Consider the following 22,832-nt stretch of genomic DNA (forward strand, 5'->3'; position numbering starts at 1 on the left):
GTACTAGTGCAGTGAGTACCGCCGTGTCCAGCAACCACATCACCATCATCGCAGCAGCCGTATCCACAGCCATACGGCCACCTACAAAAAGGTAAGGTAAATTTCGGTACTAGTCTAGTTGAGGGGTCGACTGCTAATACGCTACCAAAAATATCGAGTGAGGTGTCAAAAGACGCGTATTAATCTCGAGAACAATAACCCGAAGGCGGAAATGAAAACTTTTATCTCTGTCGGGAGATATTTGCAGTTGAAGTTGTCGATTTTCATGTGGTTGTTGTTGTGTTCGTACCCACAAAAAAAATTGTGCATCACCGTGGCGGTAGCCACGGTTATACCACACACCCGGACTAGGCATGGCGTAGCCCAGGGTTATTTTTTATAAGCGCGGCCGAAGTCCGCCAACGCAGAAAGGTGTTCTGCGCAAAAATTCTATGGATCCGACCCCCGGTTTCGGATGTCCCCGCTGGTCTTTTTTCGGTTTTTCGTTAATATCTTTTGAATGAGTTAAAATTTTTAATTTCCGCCTTCGGATTATTAATACTGATGTCAAGACGCGTCGTTTGACACCTCTCTCGATATTTTTGGACGCGTATTAGCAGTCGACCCCTCAACTAGACTATTACCTAAATTTCTACTGCCACCCCCTAAACAATTGAGAATTTGCAAAGTTTTGTTATTGATATTTTAGTACCTAGCGCCCTTGCTACTATCTTCACATTTGGCTTAAATTTAGGATGACAAATATTAGGATTAATTATGCTAAATTCGGTGCCAGTGTCAATTATAAATGTTAATATTTTTACGGGAGTATTTATAACTATGTAAAGAAGTCTTGCTCGTCTGCTACACGAATATTTACATTCGAGTTTCCTATCTCCATAGGTTCTACTTGTTGGTTAACATTATCAAAATTTAATTCTCTTTGATTCCTAAAAGCTGATTGCGTAGTTTGGTTTGATCTACTGTCGGGGTTAAATTGTGGAACATTTCTATTTGTGTTTTGTGAACAATTTGATCGCCTTGCTATGCTATGAATTGCTTCCCTAGTTTTACCAACTTATTTGTTTCTTATGTAGCCATAAAGAATATTTGTATGAACATTGTCAAACTCTGTTATTAATGGAACGATATTTTCAACTTGACTTTTGAAATCGGGTAACTGATTTGGATCGCTCTCATCAAAATTTTTAATGTTTTTAATGCAGGTTAAAATTAAATTAAATTTGTAAAGCATCCATATTGAATTTTGTATATGTATGTATATTAGAACACCCACAGAAATAAAGTTCTAATTTTCTTCGCTCCCAACGCATTTTCTGAAAGAATGGGGATAAAAAATAAGATCTGTAAATAAATCTGGCCATTTGTAGTGGAAAAATTCCATGGAAATTTGACCTAAAGGCTAAAAATGCACTAAAAAATGGTATATGTTTTTATTGGCTAATATCTCGTAAACCAGTAATTTTAGGAGAAATAATGACAGAAGGACTTTTATTTAGATTGGAGTCAGGAGTAAATTGCCCATATAAATGTTGTATCTGCGAGTGCCCTTTCAAGGACTTTTAATAAGTCGAAGTAATTTTTTTTATTTTTTTGTAATGGTCATATAAAATACATACAAAATAATGGATTAGGTAAGCTATATGCCGTTTGGTAGGATGTTAACCACAATTTCATTTTAATATTGCATTTTAATTTTATTAACATTTTTGCAATAGTGGGTTGGCGTAAAACTAATTAAAAACAGTTTTTAAATTTCTGAAAACTTACAGAATGAGATAATTCAGGGGCATAGTTCTATGTTAAAGTAAAATGGTAAATATTAAGTAAAGAATGAAACTAAATAATAATATGAAACATTTTGAAGTCAATAAAACAATATTAAACATTTTATTTTGGACAGTTTTTGTTTAAAATAGTCTACAAATTTTTTCTTTTACCTGTTTCGTGACGGCAAGGTTTTGTAATGTTGCTCCACTGCATGCAATGTAAATTGCTTTTGTTCTTCCTAATGAGTTAGAGCTGTATTAAAACGGGTGATCAGTGCTATACCACCTTCTGCTATATCATTTACTACTAATAATTTTGATACTAAAGTTTTTGCTAATATGTAGTTTTCATTTTCATGCCAAGTGCTTGCATCTGTTCTTAAGTAGTCCGTATTGATATTAGTCACGCTTTTGTCGAGTAAAGTATCAAAAAAGAAATATGTTTGGTTCGTAACGAAATCGCATAGTTCTGAAATATTGAGTACATCTACAGGTAGATCGATCCTGGGTGTTCTAATGTATATATACATATATTTCCTATATATATGTATATATTTCCTAATTATATGTAAGTACGTAGGAGAAAAAATGTGCAAAGTAATCAAACAGAAAAGAAAATAAACATGTATCAATTTGTAATACTTATTGTTGCTGATAATTATAATTGTTGTTGTTCATGTCATTTGCTCTGCTACTCGCTGTTGCTAGCCACTTCTTCATTCTCCAGTTGATGGCTTTTTGTAGTTAAATAAATGCGATGTAAACTTTGTTGTTGCCGTTCGGCTCCAAATACTGCTACTCTTTTTGCAGAAGATAATGTGTGTAGAGTTTAAGTTGCAAAAGGTTCCCTGAGAGTGGGTTTCTCAATTCACGATTGTAAGTGACTATTGTCGTTTTACATGTACTTAAGAATAACTTTCATTTGCGATTTTGTTGTGTTTAAATATTCAGTTTTTTATTAAAAGACAAAAATATTCACTTAACTCCACAAAATATTTGACGATTTGCACATAACAAAACATTGACCTTGCAAGTCACAGATTTTCAATCAAATAATATTGGTTTTTTGGGGCTAACCAATATCAGAATTTAATTTTTTCTAATATTTCTTTTTGTTCCAACTTCAAGTACTTAAACCAGTTCACTTTTATATTAACAAGTATTTAATTATATTTAAATATTGTTTTAATATTTTTCTTTCCTCGTCGCCATTAACGTTATTAAAAAACACAAACGCACTCTTTAGTGTCTGGAAAATAACTCGGCTTCTTTATTTCAGCAAATTTTTATAAAACGTTAGTTATCTAAAGCTTACAACTAATTTCTCCTCTTTAAACTACTCTTCCTGTTCTTACTCTATTTACTCTTAAAACTATGTAGCTTAGTTAAGAGAAATGTGTATGAGCTATTTGTTAAGATAAGTAAATATATGTATATATAAAAGTATGTACAGAGATACATATGGGTTCTTATATTACATATATATGCATCATATTTCACTGTTACAAACAGTCAATTCGATGATGAAGCCCATGGACTCAATGATTGTATTAGGCGCCTTTAACCTGCCACATATATCTTGGAACACCGTTGATCACAGTATTGTCCCCGTATCATCCAAGGTGCATAAAAATGACTACTTGGATTAAATTACTCATATTTGCCTCAATCAGATTAACTTCTTTCCGAATAAGTGTAGAAAAATTAGCATTTCTTGACGACATATCTAAAATCTCCATAAATCGGTGTGTACCTCTTGTTTTGCCAGAAGAGGTTTACCATCCTTCTCTTGAGATAACTTACGAAATCGGCTGCACTAATAAAACATGTGTCTCTACCAGTTTCTTTGATTTTTCCAAAAGTAATATTAACAAATTGAATAAAGAGCTTCCTGAAATAACGTGGCCTCAATATAAAGAGGATGTAGAGCAAAACGTTTTATATTTTAATAAGATCATTTCTATTTCATTTGAAAAATATGTACCCAGTCACACTTATTCGATCAATGAACCAGTGCAAGGCTGGTTTAATAAAGAGCTAAAAGCTTTAAAAAATAAAAAATCACGTTTATTCAAATAATATAAGAAAGCTGGTTTACACTCTGATTATGCACAGTACGCTATTTTCTATCATAAGTATTTTGAACTTAATAAAAAGTGTTATAAAGTTTACATATGTAAAATCTAAAGAACCATTATTTTTATAATTTCGTAAATCCTAAACGCAGAATTAACGGATTCCTTTTGCCATGAAGTTTAGAACTAGCATTTGTAGCGACAACCCAGAGATTGCAAACCGCTGCCCTATGGAAAATAAAGCCTTGTTTCTGATTAAAAATCAATAACTTTTTTATTTCTCAATATTATGTTCTGAAATATTGCACATATATATATAGCTTAAAATGGAATGTAATTATTATGCCTTAATTTAAAACCATACCTTAAAAGATAAAAGAAATTCAAAATTATTAAAAATATCCAATATTTATTCTTTACACTGAATACTATTATTTTATGCCTACAAAAACATAAAATCAAAAAGTGCAACAAAATACAAGTCAATTTAAATAATAAAAACATAAAAAAGTGGTGATAGAAATTGAACGCAGATTAATTAATTAATTGTAATGTTTACTATTGTTATTGTACATATACATATTGTCACGGATATTAGCATCACTAAGGTATACCATCACTAAGGCGATGCTAAGGCCATGCTAAGCGGTATTTACTTCAATAATCAAATCATGTATATACATATATAAGGCAGCCGAGAGATGTCACACACAGATGCATTTACTTATACGCCTATGTGTGTGCGAGAGACTGTAAACTACAAACTCACATACATCTGAGAGACGCTGAAAAGTAGACAATTATAAACAAGTAGAAACTATATGAGAACTATAAACACACGAAATAGTTGATAAGTTCAGGTTGTTGTTGTGTTCGTACCCACAAAAAAAATTGTGCATCACCGTGGCGGTAGCCACGGTTATACCACACACCCGGACTAGGCATGGCGTAGCCCAGGGTTATTTTTTATAAGCGCGGCCGAAGTCCGCCAACGCAGAAAGGTGTTCTGCGCAAAAATTCTATGGATCCGACCCCCGGTTTCGGATGTCCCCGCTGGTCTTTTTTCGGTTTTTCGTTAATATCTTTTGAATGAGTTAAAATTTTTAATTTCCGCCTTCGGATTATTAATACTGATGTCAAGACGCGTCGTTTGACACCTCTCTCGATATTTTTGGACGCGTATTAGCAGTCGACCCCTCAACTAGACTATTACCTAAATTTCTACTGCCACCCCCTAAACAATTGAGAATTTGCAAAGTTTTGTTATTGATATTTTAGTACCTAGCGCCCTTGCTACTATCTTCACATTTGGCTTAAATTTAGGATGACAAATATTAGGATTAATTATGCTAAATTCGGTGCCAGTGTCAATTATAAATGTTAATATTTTTACGGGAGTATTTATAACTATGTAAAGAAGTCTTGCTCGTCTGCTACACGAATATTTACATTCGAGTTTCCTATCTCCATAGGTTCTACTTGTTGGTTAACATTATCAAAATTTAATTCTCTTTGATTCCTAAAAGCTGATTGCGTAGTTTGGTTTGATCTACTGTCGGGGTTAAATTGTGGAACATTTCTATTTGTGTTTTGTGAACAATTTGATCGCCTTGCTATGCTATGAATTGCTTCCCTAGTTTTACCAACTTATTTGTTTCTTATGTAGCCATAAAGAATATTTGTATGAACATTGTCAAACTCTGTTATTAATGGAACGATATTTTCAACTTGACTTTTGAAATCGGGTAACTGATTTGGATCGCTCTCATCAAAATTTTTAATGTTTTTAATGCAGGTTAAAATTAAATTAAATTTGTAAAGCATCCATATTGAATTTTGTATATGTATGTATATTAGAACACCCACAGAAATAAAGTTCTAATTTTCTTCGCTCCCAACGCATTTTCTGAAAGAATGGGGATAAAAAATAAGATCTGTAAATAAATCTGGCCATTTGTAGTGGAAAAATTCCATGGAAATTTGACCTAAAGGCTAAAAATGCACTAAAAAATGGTATATGTTTTTATTGGCTAATATCTCGTAAACCAGTAATTTTAGGAGAAATAATGACAGAAGGACTTTTATTTAGATTGGAGTCAGGAGTAAATTGCCCATATAAATGTTGTATCTGCGAGTGCCCTTTCAAGGACTTTTAATAAGTCGAAGAAATTTTTTTTATTTTTTTGTAATGGTCATATAAAATACATACAAAATAATGGATTAGGTAAGCTATATGCCGTTTGGTAGGATGTTAACCACAATTTCATTTTAATATTGCATTTTAATTTTATTAACATTTTTGCAATAGTGGGTTGGCGTAAAACTAATTAAAAACAGTTTTTAAATTTCTGAAAACTTACAGAATGAGATAATTCAGGGGCATAGTTCTATGTTAAAGTAAAATGGTAAATATTAAGTAAAGAATGAAACTAAATAATAATATGAAACATTTTGAAGTCAATAAAACAATATTAAACATTTTATTTTGGACAGTTTTTGTTTAAAATAGTCTACAAATTTTTTCTTTTACCTGTTTCGTGACGGCAAGGTTTTGTAATGTTGCTCCACTGCATGCAATGTAAATTGCTTTTGTTCTTCCTGATGAGTTAGAGCTGTATTAAAACGGGTGATCAGTGCTATACCACCTTCTGCTATATCATTTACTACTAATAATTTTGATACTAAAGTTTTTGCTAATATGTAGTTTTCATTTTCATGCCAAGTGCTTGCATCTGTTCTTAAGTAGTCCGTATTGATATTAGTCACGCTTTTGTCGAGTAAAGTATCAAAAAAGAAATATGTTTGGTTCGTAACGAAATCGCATAGTTCTGAAATATTGAGTACATCTACAGGTAGATCGATCCTGGGTGTTCTAATGTATATATACATATATTTCCTATATATATGTATATATTTCCTAATTATATGTAAGTACGTAGGAGAAAAAATGTGCAAAGTAATCAAACAGAAAAGAAAATAAACATGTATCAATTTGTAATACTTATTGTTGCTGATAATTATAATTGTTGTTGTTCATGTCATTTGCTCTGCTACTCGCTGTTGCTAGCCACTTCTTCATTCTCCAGTTGATGGCTTTTTGTAGTTAAATAAATGCGATGTAAACTTTGTTGTTGCCGTTCGGCTCCAAATACTGCTACTCTTTTTGCAGAAGATAATGTGTGTAGAGTTTAAGTTGCAAAAGGTTCCCTGAGAGTGGGTTTCTCAATTCACGATTGTAAGTGACTATTGTCGTTTTACATGTACTTAAGAATAACTTTCATTTGCGATTTTGTTGTGTTTAAATATTCAGTTTTTTATTAAAAGACAAAAATATTCACTTAACTCCACAAAATATTTGACGATTTGCACATAACAAAACATTGACCTTGCAAGTCACAGATTTTCAATCAAATAATATTGGTTTTTTGGGGCTAACCAATATCAGAATTTAATTTTTTCTAATATTTCTTTTTGTTCCAACTTCAAGTACTTAAACCAGTTCACTTTTATATTAACAAGTATTTAATTATATTTAAATATTGTTTTAATATTTTTCTTTCCTCGTCGCCATTAACGTTATTAAAAAACACAAACGCACTCTTTAGTGTCTGGAAAATAACTCGGCTTCTTTATTTCAGCAAATTTTTATAAAACGTTAGTTATCTAAAGCTTACAACTAATTTCTCCTCTTTAAACTACTCTTCCTGTTCTTACTCTATTTACTCTTAAAACTATGTAGCTTAGTTAAGAGAAATGTGTATGAGCTATTTGTTAAGATAAGTAAATATATGTATATATAAAAGTATGTACAGAGATACATATGGGTTCTTATATTACATATATATGCATCATATTTCACTGTTACAAACAGTCAATTCGATGATGAAGCCCATGGACTCAATGATTGTATTAGGCGCCTTTAACCTGCCACATATATCTTGGAACACCGTTGATCACAGTATTGTCCCCGTATCATCCAAGGTGCATAAAAATGACTACTTGGATTAAATTACTCATATTTGCCTCAATCAGATTAACTTCTTTCCGAATAAGTGTAGAAAAATTAGCATTTCTTGACGACATATCTAAAATCTCCATAAATCGGTGTGTACCTCTTGTTTTGCCAGAAGAGGTTTACCATCCTTCTCTTGAGATAACTTACGAAATCGGCTGCACTAATAAAACATGTGTCTCTACCAGTTTCTTTGATTTTTCCAAAAGTAATATTAACAAATTGAATAAAGAGCTTCCTGAAATAACGTGGCCTCAATATAAAGAGGATGTAGAGCAAAACGTTTTATATTTTAATAAGATCATTTCTATTTCATTTGAAAAATATGTACCCAGTCACACTTATTCGATCAATGAACCAGTGCAAGGCTGGTTTAATAAAGAGCTAAAAGCTTTAAAAAATAAAAAATCACGTTTATTCAAATAATATAAGAAAGCTGGTTTACACTCTGATTATGCACAGTACGCTATTTTCTATCATAAGTATTTTGAACTTAATAAAAAGTGTTATAAAGTTTACATATGTAAAATCTAAAGAACCATTATTTTTATAATTTCGTAAATCCTAAACGCAGAATTAACGGATTCCTTTTGCCATGAAGTTTAGAACTAGCATTTGTAGCGACAACCCAGAGATTGCAAACCGCTGCCCTATGGAAAATAAAGCCTTGTTTCTGATTAAAAATCAATAACTTTTTTATTTCTCAATATTATGTTCTGAAATATTGCACATATATATATAGCTTAAAATGGAATGTAATTATTATGCCTTAATTTAAAACCATACCTTAAAAGATAAAAGAAATTCAAAATTATTAAAAATATCCAATATTTATTCTTTACACTGAATACTATTATTTTATGCCTACAAAAACATAAAATCAAAAAGTGCAACAAAATACAAGTCAATTTAAATAATAAAAACATAAAAAAGTGGTGATAGAAATTGAACGCAGATTAATTAATTAATTGTAATGTTTACTATTGTTATTGTACATATACATATTGTCACGGATATTAGCATCACTAAGGTATACCATCACTAAGGCGATGCTAAGGCCATGCTAAGCGGTATTTACTTCAATAATCAAATCATGTATATACATATATAAGGCAGCCGAGAGATGTCACACACAGATGCATTTACTTATACGCCTATGTGTGTGCGAGAGACTGTAAACTACAAACTCACATACATCTGAGAGACGCTGAAAAGTAGACAATTATAAACAAGTAGAAACTATATGAGAACTATAAACACACGAAATAGTTGGTAAGTTCAGGAAATAGAAGAGCCTAGATGTATGCAGCGTAAACTATAAAAGCGGCGCAAGCGAGTAAAAAGTAATTCAGTTGATTTGAGTTGTCAAGCAGTTTCGATTAAGACGATATCTAGCCAGCAATAGCAGTATTATTTTGAAAGTCTTACTTACTTATTTACTTAATTGGTCACACCAAGGGAGTTTAAATCGTTTTCCACCTGGTCCTTCTAACGGAGTGGGGGCCGCCCTCTACCTCTGCTTCCATAGGCGGTTTCCGATAGAAATACTTTCTTAGCCGGATCATCATCATTCATTTGCATAACATGGCCTAGCCAGCGCAGCCGCTGCGTTTTAATTCGCTGGACTATGTTGATGTCTGCGTATAGCTCGTACAGCTCATCATTAAATCTTCTTCGGTACTCGCCATCGCCAACGCGTAGAGGTCCATAAATCTTTCGAAGAACTTTTCTCTCGAACACTCCCAAAGCCGCTTCATCTGCTGTTGTCATGGTCCATGCTTCTGCCCCATATAGCAGGACGGGTACGATAAGTGACTTGTAGAGTATGATTTTCGTTCGCCGAGAGAGGACTTTACTTTTCAATTGCCTGCCTAGTCCAAAGTAGCATTTATTGGCAAGATTGATTCTTCGCTGGATTTCAGTGCTGATGTTGTTGCTAGTGTTGATGCTGGTTCCCAAATAAACGAAGTCTTTTACTATTTCGAAATTATGGCTGCCAACAGTAGCGTGGTTGCCAAGGCGCATATGCGCTGACTCTTTGCTCGATGACAGCAAGTACTTCGTTTTGTCCTCATTCACCATCAAACCCATCTTTACCGCTTCTTTTTCCAGTTTGGAGTAAGCAGAACTAACAGCGCGGGTGTTTAGGCCGATGATATCAATGTCATCAGCATATGCCAGTAATTGCACGCTTTTATAGTATATTGTTCCAGTGCGGTTAAGTTCTGCAGCTAGTATAATTTTCTCCAGCATCAAATTAAAGAAATCGCACGATAGGGGGTCACCCTGTCTGAAACCTCGTTTAGTTTCGAGCGGCTCGGAGAGGTACTTCCCAATTCTGACTGAGCTGATGGTGTTGCTCAGCGTCATTTTGCACAGCCGTATAAGTTTTGCGGGGAAACCAAATTCAGACATAGCGGCATATAGGCAGCTCCTTTTCGTGCTGTCGAAGGCGGCTTTAAAGTCGACGAAGTGGTGATGTGTGTCGATTCGCTTTTCACGGGTTTTTCCAAGATTTGGCGCATTGTGAAAATCTGGTCGATGGTAGATTTACCAGGTCTGAAGCCGCACTGATAAGGTCCAATCAGCCGGTTCACGGTGGGCTTCAATCTTTCGCACAATACACTTGAAAGGACCTTATATGCGATATTAAGAAGGCTGATTCCACGATAGTTGGTGCATTTTGCAGTATCCCCCTTCTTGTGGACTGGGCAAAGAACACTTAGATTCCAACCGTCGGGCATGCTTTCGTCCGCCCATATTTTGCTAAGAAGCTGCTGCATGCGCCTTACCAACTCCTCGCCGCCGAACTTGAATAGCTCCGCAGGCAATCCAAAGCGCCCACGGCCTTGTTGTTTTTCAATCTGGTTATTGCTATTCTAACTTATTCATAATCGGGCGGGGGGACATATATTCCATCATCATCGATTGCGGGATCGGGTTCTTCATCTCTGCGCGGTGAATTGCTGCCTCCATTTAAGAGAGCAGAGAAGTATTCCCTCCATAATCTAAGCACTCTCTGGACATCAGTTGCAAGGTCGCCGTTTTCATTCCTACAGGAGTTTGCCCCGGTCTTAAAACCTTCCGTCTGTCGCCGTATTTTTTGGTAGAATTTTCGGCTGTTATTCCTGGTGGCTAGCAGCTCAAGCTCCTCGCACTCACGCCTTTCTGCTTCTGCTTTTTTATTCCTGAAAAGGCGTCTCGCTTCCCTTTTCAACTCACGATAGCGTTCACACACTCCTCTTGTCGCGCTCGCTTTTAACGTAGCCCTGTAGGCAACGTCTTTTCTTTCGGTTGCAACGCGGCATTCTTCATCATACCAGTTGTTTTTTCGTGGTCGCCGGTAACCAATTTTTTCCTCGGCGCCGGTACGAAGTGCTTTGGAGATATGCTCCCACTGCTCCTGTATTCCTTCAGGATGAGTTGTGCCCTCAGAGAGCAGGTGTGAGAGTCGAGTTGCGAAATCATTGGCAGTCTGTTGTGATTGAAGCTTTTCGACGTCTAGCTTTCCTTGTGTTTTTTGTTCCTTGTTTTTAGCCGCGTTGAGGCGGGTGCGTATTTTGGCTGCAACGAGGTAATGGTCCGAATCAATGTTAGGTCCGCGGATCGTGTGCACATCTAAATCACTGGAGGCATGCCGTCCGTCTATCACAACGTGATCGATCTGATTGCGAGTATTTCGATCAGGAGACAGCCATGTACCTTGATGTATCTTTTTATGCATGAACCTCGTGCTTGATATGACCATGTTTCGAGCACCGGCAAAGTCAATCAGCCTCAGTTCGTTAGGAGAAGTTTCATTGTGTAGGCTGAGCTTTCCGACTGTATGGCCAAAAACACCTTCTTTGCCCACCCTGGCGTTATAGTCGCCAAGCACGACTTTTATATCATGAAAAGTCAGTTTCATTTAAGCTATCAGTTTGGTTATTGAGCCAGCTAATTGCAAAGTATAAGTGTTATTGTGAAGTACTTTAATAAAGGCCATTTTTCTATTATTCAATATTGGAGTTATTTATTCAACGGTTTAGTGATACGAACTTAGCAAAAAGGCAAATAAGAGGATTTGTAAGCAAATTCGTTACAATTGGTGTCAGAAGAGGAATTGTTGAATAAATCCGAAGATTGGGAATACAACTTGGACATGGCAAAGTTCAGTGAATTGAAGATCCAGCAACTGAAAAAGGAGTTGGAGAACCGTGGATTAAATACAACAGGCAATAAAATCGAACTTCAAGCACGGCTACGAGAGGTAATGGAGTCGCAAGGAATTGATGTGGACGAGTTTGTCTTTTATCCTTATGGGGACGAAACAACAACAAAAATTGAAGAGAAAAACGAAACATCGCAGACAGTTACGAGCCCAGACTTGAACATGATATTGGCTGCAATAACTGCTCAAACATCGACAGTGGCATCTCAGCTGGAATCACAGGAGGCACGTATAACATCCAAGATGGAGGCACAGGAGGCACGCATTTCAGAAATGGCATCCCAACTGGCTTCGCAAGAGACACGCATAACATCCAAGATGGAAAAACAACTAGAATCGCAGGAGAACCGTATAACAGCGAAGATTGAATCACAGGAGACACGTATCTCAGAAATGTTGTCACAAATAACATCTAAAATTGAAGCACGTATATCAGAAATGTCGACACAAATTTCAGCACAGGTATCATCGCAGATCTCTGCACAACTAGAATCGCGTATGGAAGAGAAACTAACGCAGTTTCAGGAAGGGTTCAGTGGTCGACAAGATAAAATGGAGGCCGAGATAGATGCTTTGAAAAATCGGATTCATGAGTTACAATTGAACCGTCCAATCACTTCAACACCTACCCTGAAGGTAAAATCCCCAACGTTTGATGGTTCTGTTCCATTCCAGGTATTTAAGCTCCAATTTGAGAAGACGTCGGCAGAGAACAACTAGAATGCTGAAGATAAAGTTGCAGCTCTGTTCGTGGCCCTTTCAATGCCACGAACAGAGCTGCAACTTTATCTTCAGCATTCTAGTTGTTCTCTGCCGACGTCTTCTCAAATTGGAGCTTAAATACCTGGAATGGAACAGAACCATCAAACGTTGGGGATTTTACCTTCAGGGTAGGTGTTGAAGTGATTGGACGGTTCAATTGTAACTCATGAATCCGATTTTTCAAAGCATCTATCTCGGCCTCCATTTTATCTTGTCGACCACTGAACCCTGCAGCCGAAATCCTATAGACGATTCCCCAAGGAGAACGGAACAACTATAAAGCATGGATGGCCGCTGTCGAGAGACGTTATGGAAGCGAGCATAGAAAACAGATATTCCAAATTGAGTTGCAAACCGTCACCAAAGAGCGAATGGGACTTTGCAGGAGTTTGCCTCGGATGTTGAAAGATTGGAACATTTGGCAAATGCGGACACACCCGTGGAGTACACCGAGAGGGTAAAAATCCAGAGTTTTATAAATGGCATACGGGACGTAGAAACGAAGCGAGCGACATATGCAAACCCAAAACCTACATTCGCAGAAACGGTATCCCATGCACTGACTCAAGAAACAGCGTCACTTTTGAGTAAGCCAGCGTACAAAGCTCATCGCGTGGAAATGGAAAGGCCAGACTGGGTAGACGCAATTTTGGAAGCATTAAAGGGTACGCAGCAGAAGAATAATGATGCAGTCAAATGCTTTAAGTGTGGAAAGCCAGGGCATATTGCACGACATTGCAGCACCGTAAACGCAGAGCTGAAGGAGATGAGCAAATCTCCAAGTCCACTCAATCGTTAAACTAAAGCGAGTCAGCCGCAAGGGACGACAGCTGGCTCCCTCAATTGAATGCCCCATAATCTCTATCTCACAAATTGGAAGAAGGTCAAACAATCTTACTGTCGGAGGACATGTGGATGGAAAGGAACGTTTACTGACTGTAGATACGGGTGCATCCCATTCCATTATTCGAGCGGATTTAGTCAACAAGAAGATAAGACCAATGCATGGAGCAAGATTGCGTACAGCCACTGGAGAAGACAGCACGGTTCTAGGAGAAGTATCATGTGAAGTCGCAATTGGGAACCTCACGGTAGTACAAAATTTTATAGTGGCAGAAATTGCTGATGAACTCATAATTGGAGTGGACTTCTTAATCGACCAGGGCATCAAGATCGACATGGAAAGCAAGATGATGCGATATAAGAACATGGATGTACCACTTAAATTCGGCTACAAGAGAGGCTATAGCAGTAAACGAGTGCTGGTGGAAGAGAGTCAGCAAATACCACCAAAATCCGAAGTAGCCATCTGGGCAAAGGTTGATGGAGATTGTGGGACAAACAAATTGTGGGTTGTCGAAGCAGCAAACAAATCAGCACCGAATATACTTGTAGGAAAAACCCTGGCTATGACAAAACAAGATGGACGTATTCGGGTAAGAGTACTCAACGAGTTCAAGTCACCACTCAAATTGACCATAGGAGCTATTTTGGGAAGATGCCAAGAGGCTGAGGTAATTATTAACTGTGAACAGCTCCAGGAACACGTTTCATCTAGCAATACTGATCTTTCAAATGACATCACGGCATGGACGGAGGGGCTAGAGGAAGATTATCAGAGTAAGTCAAAGCAACTGCTCCTAAAGTACACAAACATATTTGACCAGGATGGTTCCAAACCAGGCCGCACCAATGTTGTGAAACATCAAATTGATACTGGAGACGCGAGGCCGATACGTCAAGCTCCACGTAGTGTTCCACTGGCGAAGCGGGAAGTTGTAAGTCAAATTATACAAGAAATTAGCGACAGCGGCGTCATCGAACCATCAGCTAGTCCCTGGAGCTCACCGGTAGTACTTGTAAAGAAGAAGGATGGAAAAATGAGGTTTTGCGTGGACTACCGGAAGTTGAATGACGTTACGAAAAATGATAGCTACCCATTGCCAAGAATTGACGACACTCTGGACTCGCTATCTGGTACGGAATGGTTTTCCACACTGGACTTGAAAAGCGGCTACTGGCAAGTGGAGGTGAAGGCGGAAGACAAAGAGAAAACAGCCTTCAGCGTCGGAGATGGTCTTTGGAAATTTACAGTAATGCCCTTTGGATTATGTAATTCACCAGCTACTTTCAAGAGACTCATGGATCAGGTATTTAAAGGACTACATTGGAAAACATGCTTGGTGTACCTGGACGACATCATCGTATTGGGCAAGAACTTTGATGAACATCTTAAAAACTTAGATGAAGTTTTCCAGAGCATAGCTGGCGCTGGTCTGAAGATAAGTCCCAAAAAGTGTGCGCTGTTTAAAAAGGAAGTAAATTATTTGGGTCACAAGGTAACGACAGAAGGTATCCGTACAGCGAATGAAAAGATAGAGGCAGTAAAGGATTGGCCAAGACCACAGAATCTGCATGAATTTAGAAGTTTCTTTGGGCTGTGCACATATTACCGCCGATGTGTACCAAATTTTTTTTGCGTAGCCCATACCCTCCATGAGCTTACAAGAAAAAACAAAGCTTTTGAATGGAAGAAGGAGCAAGAAGTGGCTTTCCAAACATTGAAAGAGCGTTTGTGCACTGCCCCAATGTTAGCATATCCGATTCCAGGAGCAACATTTATTCTAGATACAGATGCGCGTGGATATGCTATAGGAGGCGCTTTATCACAACTGGTCGATGGACAGGAGAAGGTAGTTGCATATTACAGCCGTTCGATTGGAAAACCAGAGGGGAACTACTGTGTTACGCCGAGAGAGCTGTTGGCATTGGTAGAGTGCATTAAACATTTTCACAAATACCTCTACGGCCAGCGATTCCGTGTCAGGACAGATCACGCAGCGTTGAAATGGCTTCTGCAGTTCCGTAATCCGGAAGGACAATTGGCACGGTGGATCGAGCGACTACAAAGCTATGACTTTTCCATTGAGCATCGAAAAGGTAGTACCCATGGAAATGTCGATTCAATGTCACGCAGACCATGTAGTTTGGAATGCAAGCACTGTTCAAAGGTCGAGGCTAAAGAAGACATTATAGATGTCCGGCTAATGACTATAACGTGTACGGATGAATGGGACAAGGAACAACTAAGAAAGTGTCAGCTAGAAGATACAGATCTGTCACATGTTATGCAAGGGCTCGAACGAAACGAAAGACCAAGCAGAGAGGAGATGTCAGCAGAGAGTCCCATTGCGAAGTCATATTGGGCACAGTGGAACAGTTTAGAATTGATATCCGGTTGCTTGCATTGAGTATGGGAGAGTGAGGATGGTCAATGCAAGAAGAAACTGATAGTTGTTCTCATAAAGAGGATTCCTGCCGTGCTCAGCGAGCTGCACAATGGTCCAAGTGGAGGTCATCTTGGAATCACGAAAACACTCGAGAAAATTAAGCAGAGATTCTATTGGGTTGGTTGCCGTCAGTCGGTCACCGAGTGGATTGCCAAATGCGAGGTATGCAACAGAGCGAAAGGGCCTAAAACCCGAAGTCATGGCCAGATGAAGCAGTATATTTCAGGTGCACCATTTGAAAGGATCGCCATGGATGTCGCAGTTCCATTTCCCACCAGCAACCGCGGAAACAAATACGTACTGGTGGTTATGGATTATTTCAGTAAATGGCCAGAGGTATACCCAATCCCAAACCAAGAAGCAGAAACAGTAGCAGAAGTGGTTAAAAACGAGTGGGTTGCAAGGTATGGTGTACCAATGGAGTTACATTCTGACCAAGGCAGGAATTTTGAATCAGCTGTGTTCCAAGAAATGTGGAAGAAATTGGGCATTCGAAAAACACGGACAACTGCATTGCATCCTCAGTCCGATGGTATGGTGGAACGTTTCAATAGAACATTGGAGAAGCATTTAAGGAAAGTAGTAGACAAGTACCATAAGGACTGGGATACACACATATCATTATTCTTGATGGCCTACCGATCGGCAGTACATGACACAACGGGCCAAACTCCCGCAAAGGTAATTTTTGGCAATGACCTTCGACTGCCAGCTGATTTGAAGTATGGGATAGATGCCGATGCGGGAGGAATGTCAAGAAATCCACTGGTGTCTTGGAAGAAGAGCTGGAAGAGATACACGATCTGGTAAGGCAACGAGCAAAGATTATGGGTGACAAGATGAAAGCGAGGTACGATAAAGGAATTAATTCGGAAGGGTTTCAGGAAGGAGAACGAAAAAAAGGTTTGTCCCCGAAATTGCAGTGTAATTTGGAAGGCCCATACAAAGTTGTAAAACAGATCAACGATGTAGTGTACCACATACAAACCACTACCAAACCACGAACCAAAATGAAAGTGGTTCATTTGGAGAGATTAGCAGCGTTTAGATCGGGAGATTTGTCTGATCGGGACGATCAGACTTAAGTGGAGGGCAGTGTCACGGATATTAGCATCACTAAGCTATACCATCACTAAGGCGATGCTAGTGCCATGCTAAGCGGCATTTACGTCAATAATCAAATCATGTATACACATATATAAGGCAGCCGAGAGATGTCACACACAGATGCATTTACTTATACGCCTATGTGTGTGCGAGAGACTGTAAACTACAAACTCACATACATCTGAGAGACGCTGAAAAGCAGACAATTGTAAACAAGTAGAAACTATATGAGAACTATAAACACACGAAATAATTGGTAAGTTCTGGAAATAGAAGAGCCTAGATGTATGCAGCGTAAACTATAAAAGCGGCGCAAGCGAGTAAAAAGTAATTCAGTTGTTTTGAGTTGTCAAGCAGTTTGGATTAAGACGATATCTAGCGAGCAATAGCAGTATTATTTTGAAAATCAGTTTCATTTAAGCTATCAGTTTGGTTATTAAGCCAGCTAATTGCAAAATATAAGTGTTATTTTGAAGTACTTTTAAAGGCCATTTTTCTATTATTCAATATTGGAGTTATTTATTCAACGGTTTAGTGATACGAACTTAGCAAAAAGGCAAATAAGAGGATTTTCAAGCAAATTGGTTACAATATGTATATTATGTTATTTATACCTGATGAGCTTCGGGATCTAAAATTAATTCGTTCACTTTCAAAAGATCTAAGGTGTCTTCATCAAGTTCTGTCACGTTTTTAGTATACATTTTTCTAATGCTGGTTATTAGGGCGGGTCGGTTTAAAAATCGCTCATTGCTCTGTAAAAATCGTATTCTAGGGATCAAAATAAGAAACTTTGCCGAAGGAACCATACCTCTAAAACGAATTCTGATGTCCCCCCATTTGGGTCGAACTTTTGGGTAGAGGCAATTTCAATTCTACCTGCTGTGTCTTGTGGTGGCTTAAAAAAACAACGCAAGTAATTTTACGATCTGCAATTGTGTCACAGTGATACCTTCACTTTTTAAAACGGGTTAATAAAAAACCCAAACAACTATGTTTACGACATGCAAATGCATCACAGCGATGTCTTGGGTTTAAAAGAGGGTTGTAAAAACGCTTATTTCTAATATTTTTTTTTAATTTCTTTTCTATTACTAAGTTAAATTCATTTTTTCATTTACATATGTTCTGAATAAATAAATTTCTAAAGAGAAAAATAAACTCCAAAAAGAAAAAACATAGCCATTTCAAAGTGGGATTTTTCAAAATTTGCCCCTACGACCCAAAGGGAGGGACATCAGAATTCGTTTTAGAGGTATGGTTCCTTCGGCAAAGTTTCTTATATTGATCCCTAAAATACGATTTTCAGAGAGCAATGGGAGATTTTTTTGCCTCCCCACAAATCGGCCCGGCCTACTGGTTATGTATGGATCTGAAGTATAAAGAAGAGTATGAAATACGCCCTCATTTGTACCGGATTTTGATCATTTTATAGCATGATGTAAACGAAATTTTTTATAATCCTTATAAACGAAATTTTTTATAATCCATCTTCCGAAAGTTGACCAATAGGAAGTACTGCAAAATGCTTAATGACACTTTCTCCATCAATCAAAATTTTGTGATCTAAAAATGGCATGTAGTGTTATTCATAATTGCTCACATAGATCCTGGCAGTCTCCATAGCATAACTGCCAAATTTTTAAGTATTTACCATTGAAAGAGCGTGCACAATTATGTAAAATCGTTTAATCAAATTTATATCCACTCCTGTAATTTCAGCAGAGCAGCGTGCATTGTGAAAAATTCTTCTGGAAGTATTACCGTCATTAGTATTACCATTTACTTGCCTTGGTTTGTCGATGATCAATCCTAGCTCTTTAGGGAAACGCCTTTGTACCAGGGTTTTCTTCTCTCTCTTTAGTCGTTTCTTTTCTTCGCTTGTGGCTCACCATGTTTGGAAAGAAAGATTATAGGAAATATGTATAATATTTTCCATACAAGGAATCCAGGCGTGTAAAGTAGACAGTCCATATTAATAAGAATCTTCATTTTCAGGCCTTGTTACGTAGCTGACTTGTTGGGGTGGTGAGGAGCGGCGGCAAGCAGGTATGCTTGCGGGCCCAGGCTAGCTCGTCGTCTTGGGCGGGGTATTGCACCACCGACCTCACCCGCAGCCACATGAACAAAATGAGGGTTCATACCTGCGTGTGTATAGGAAGGAGTGAAAAAGCTGAAAAAGATAGAAATAAACGTGAGGGGCAACGTTATAGAGGGGAAAGCATATGGGGTAGAAACAGATGAAGGCCTGTCCTGTCAGGTGGAGTCTACCCTCCCTCTGCAGTGCAACTTGCACTGCACCGTGGCCACTGTGCTGACTCCTGTTTACCTTACAGTGCCCCCAAACCTGACAGAAGTCTGTCCCCTGTCAACCAGTCACTTTCCCTAAAAACTCATCTTCACCTTACCTTGCCGCGCACAAGCGCAGCGCCCACACCAAATGGTTTTAACCTAGCCCTACATACTTGCAACAACGACTAAAATTTTCATCCATCCATAAATTACAAATTTTATTTTTGAAAGATATCTCTGAGTAATATTAATAAGTAATACCCTAATACCTATATGCCTACTTCAAATGTACTTAGATTGAACTTAGGTAAGAGAAGATACTACGGTGTCCAAAAAAAAAATAATAATTCAACTTAACGTCTAATTATTAATGATTAAATTTCAAGATTTCAAAGACCGTAAGTATAAATATAAAATCATTTAAAATTAAATACAAAAATCAATCTAACTTAGGTATAGTGATGATGCGAAAATTGCTACGTTCTAACACTAGTCTTCCAATTCAATTTTACTTCATGTAACAGAACTATATATACTTAAGCTTAATAGTTATTCCCTAAATATCCAATCAATTAAAATTTAAATACAAAAACCAATCCAACTTAGGTATAATGATGATGCGAAAATTGCTACGTCCTAACACTAGTCTTCCAATTCAATTTTACTTCATGTAACCGAACTATATATACTTAAACTTAATAGTGATTCCCTAAATATCCTAATCTAAATACTTGACAATTTGGGGGGAGGGGGAACCACCCTAATGGCTATGCCCAACTATCTACTTCGATCATTCAAGGTTCAAAACTACGTTATCCGCAAGGTTCATCAAGGTGGAGCAAGTGATAACAAACATATGTGATTTTTGCTTGTCATCTGCAAATCCCTGACCTTCCTCAATTATCAATTATGGAAGCAGGAGCAGTTCATAAATACAACAAAAAAAAAACCAGTTTGGTATATTATTAAAATGTGTGTATGTTTATAGCTACGTATGTACATATATTCCTTAAGTTTATGTTTCCTTCTTCTATTTTCTCAAGAAGATCCGGCAATATATGTTAATATATGTACATACATACATTCAAATATGTGTATTGGCAAAAATATGGTACTCAAGTTTCACTCACCCATATACTCATGCTCCAACGGCGCCGGTGCAGTTGAGTGGATGTGTTGAATTTGCTGAAATAGTAAGAGTCAAAAAAAAAACATACATACATTTATATAACCACACTCAAGGTAGCCACTCTCAACCACTCAGCCAAGATCACTCGCTGGAGATCTTTGACGATGAGTGCTTTGGCAGTATTAAATCTACCCTCGTGGTGGCAAAACGCCAACTAAAAATAACTAAAACTGTGGATCAACAAGTGTTCTTGGTGCTGCAGGCATCCTATGCATATACCCGTTCTGGGTGTGGGGCTGGCAAAAAGCAAGAAAAAAAAGAAGAGGTAGCTTGGTCGGGATTAAATTGGCCGGTAGTAAAAAAATTTAAAAAAAAAAAAAAAAAGGTTACGCTTCAGAATTCGGAGGCTTTGAAAAAGTACTACTACACATAGGAGCAGACATATGCGAAAAATGTGTATCTATATGGCCAAGAAAGATATTGAAAGACCAAGAAAAATTCGAATGTCAAACTGGAGAAACTGTGGAAAGAGAAAGAAAAGTGGATAAACGAAAAGTAGAAAAGCAGCAATGGATGCAAGAGTGCCCGAAAATTAGTTCATGAAACCTGGAGTCGAGGTAAAGCCTGAAAAGTATATAATTTTTTTTTTTTTTGTTTTGAACAAGAAAAATTACCGGCTCCGGAAACTCAATGACCCTTTTGTCCGTTTCTTACCAAAATCCTACCCTTTACGATGGTATTTACATAAAATATAATAACATACAGAAATATGCAAGAATGATAAAACATAAGTGTATAAGTTTAGGGCCGGAAATGCTCCTCCCGCCGCGTTTATTAGATGCGCCGGCAGAACGATGTCCATGTATTGCTACCAACTTTCTCGTATTTGTTGCTACCGATTTTATAATCGTTGTTGCTCTTGTTTTCAGCCTTGCCAAAAAATGCATTGGTTTGATTCGAGTGGTGTGCTCTTAAAGGATTTTTGTTGTGTGTAGTGTCGTGGCTGTTATTGTTGCGGTCCAGTACGCCAGTGAAAAATTTTATCCTTGGTATTACCAAATGTTTTGTTTTTATCTTACTGTTGCTTGATTCAACTGCTGTATGTGTGCCTGTGTCTGATGGCGTTGCGTTGCTACCAATCACAAAATCTTTTACCATTTATTTCGTTCTACTTGTGGCTACTGAAGACACTGTTTAGTTGTGGTGTGACCTAAATTCGTTGTAATTGTTGCGGTGGTTGCTGTGGTACGCTACGTCGTGTGGAAATTATTGTTGTGGCTGTTGTGTTGACTGCCGCCAATTTGGGCCTTTTTGCGCCAACCAATCTGGGTTTTAGCCACCTTGGCTTCGAAGCTAGTGCCCAGTGCACAATTTCCGCCAAGTCTAAGCGATCTGCCAAATAAAAAAACTTATTATTTACATAAAAAAAATGGATTTAAGAAACGTATACCTTTCTACCAACGTATGCCTACTTGTTTGCCTGCTTTATTTCCTCACCTACATGCTTATATACATATATATAGGGATGTAAATTTATGCATGCAGGTTTACTTTTGGCTTGCTTGGAAACTTGGCTATATAGGAGCCAACTTCCCAGTGGGCATGCCAGCTTGTGAGAGGGAGATAAAACACAAAAATATACACTTACCTGGTACCATAAATTTTGGTGGCGAAATCCAAATATACCGCCGGACTAGGGCATGTACGTCTTGAAGCACTTCGCGCGCTAAAACTTTTCGCGTAGATTTTTTGGCGTTTCAAAATCCTGCGCACTAAAAACTTTTCGTGAAGGTTTGTTGCCGGTTTAAATTCACGGACACTAAAAACTTGTAAACCTTTAAAAAGGTCTTATGAACTTGGAGTTTCACTTCACTTCACTTGCACTGGGCACTGTTACAAGAAAACGTTTGCCCGTTGTCTAGCTTGATGCCCTTTTATAGCCACCGCCGTGGCAAAGAACGTTATCCAGAAACGGACAACTTTCACCTATACATGTTAAACTTTCTTCTCGGCTTTCCCGTATTTTCTTTTATGTGTCCACGCAATCATACACTCCTATGTTCACACATACACGCTTATACCACTTAACATTTTCATACTTAACAAGGCAACACACCCACATGGATCCATAGCCTTCGTGCCTTGCCCGCTAACACTGATCCATTCCCACGCTCACACATTCATAT

General features: G+C 37.7%; 1 protein-coding gene and 1 pseudogene across 3 annotated transcripts in view; both read right to left on the bottom strand.

Moving 5' to 3' along the window:
* Cad96Ca (tyrosine kinase receptor Cad96Ca) overlaps window positions 1-22,832 on the bottom strand; it is a 2,297,709-nt gene that overhangs the window by 817,935 nt on the left and 1,456,942 nt on the right. The window lies entirely within an intron of this gene.
* LOC137238750 (uncharacterized) lies at window positions 10,776-21,804 on the bottom strand (annotated as a pseudogene).

This window comes from Eurosta solidaginis, chromosome 1, assembly GCF_040869045.1.
Source record: "Eurosta solidaginis isolate ZX-2024a chromosome 1, ASM4086904v1, whole genome shotgun sequence".
In the NCBI taxonomy this organism is placed as follows: domain Eukaryota; kingdom Metazoa; phylum Arthropoda; class Insecta; order Diptera; family Tephritidae; genus Eurosta; species Eurosta solidaginis.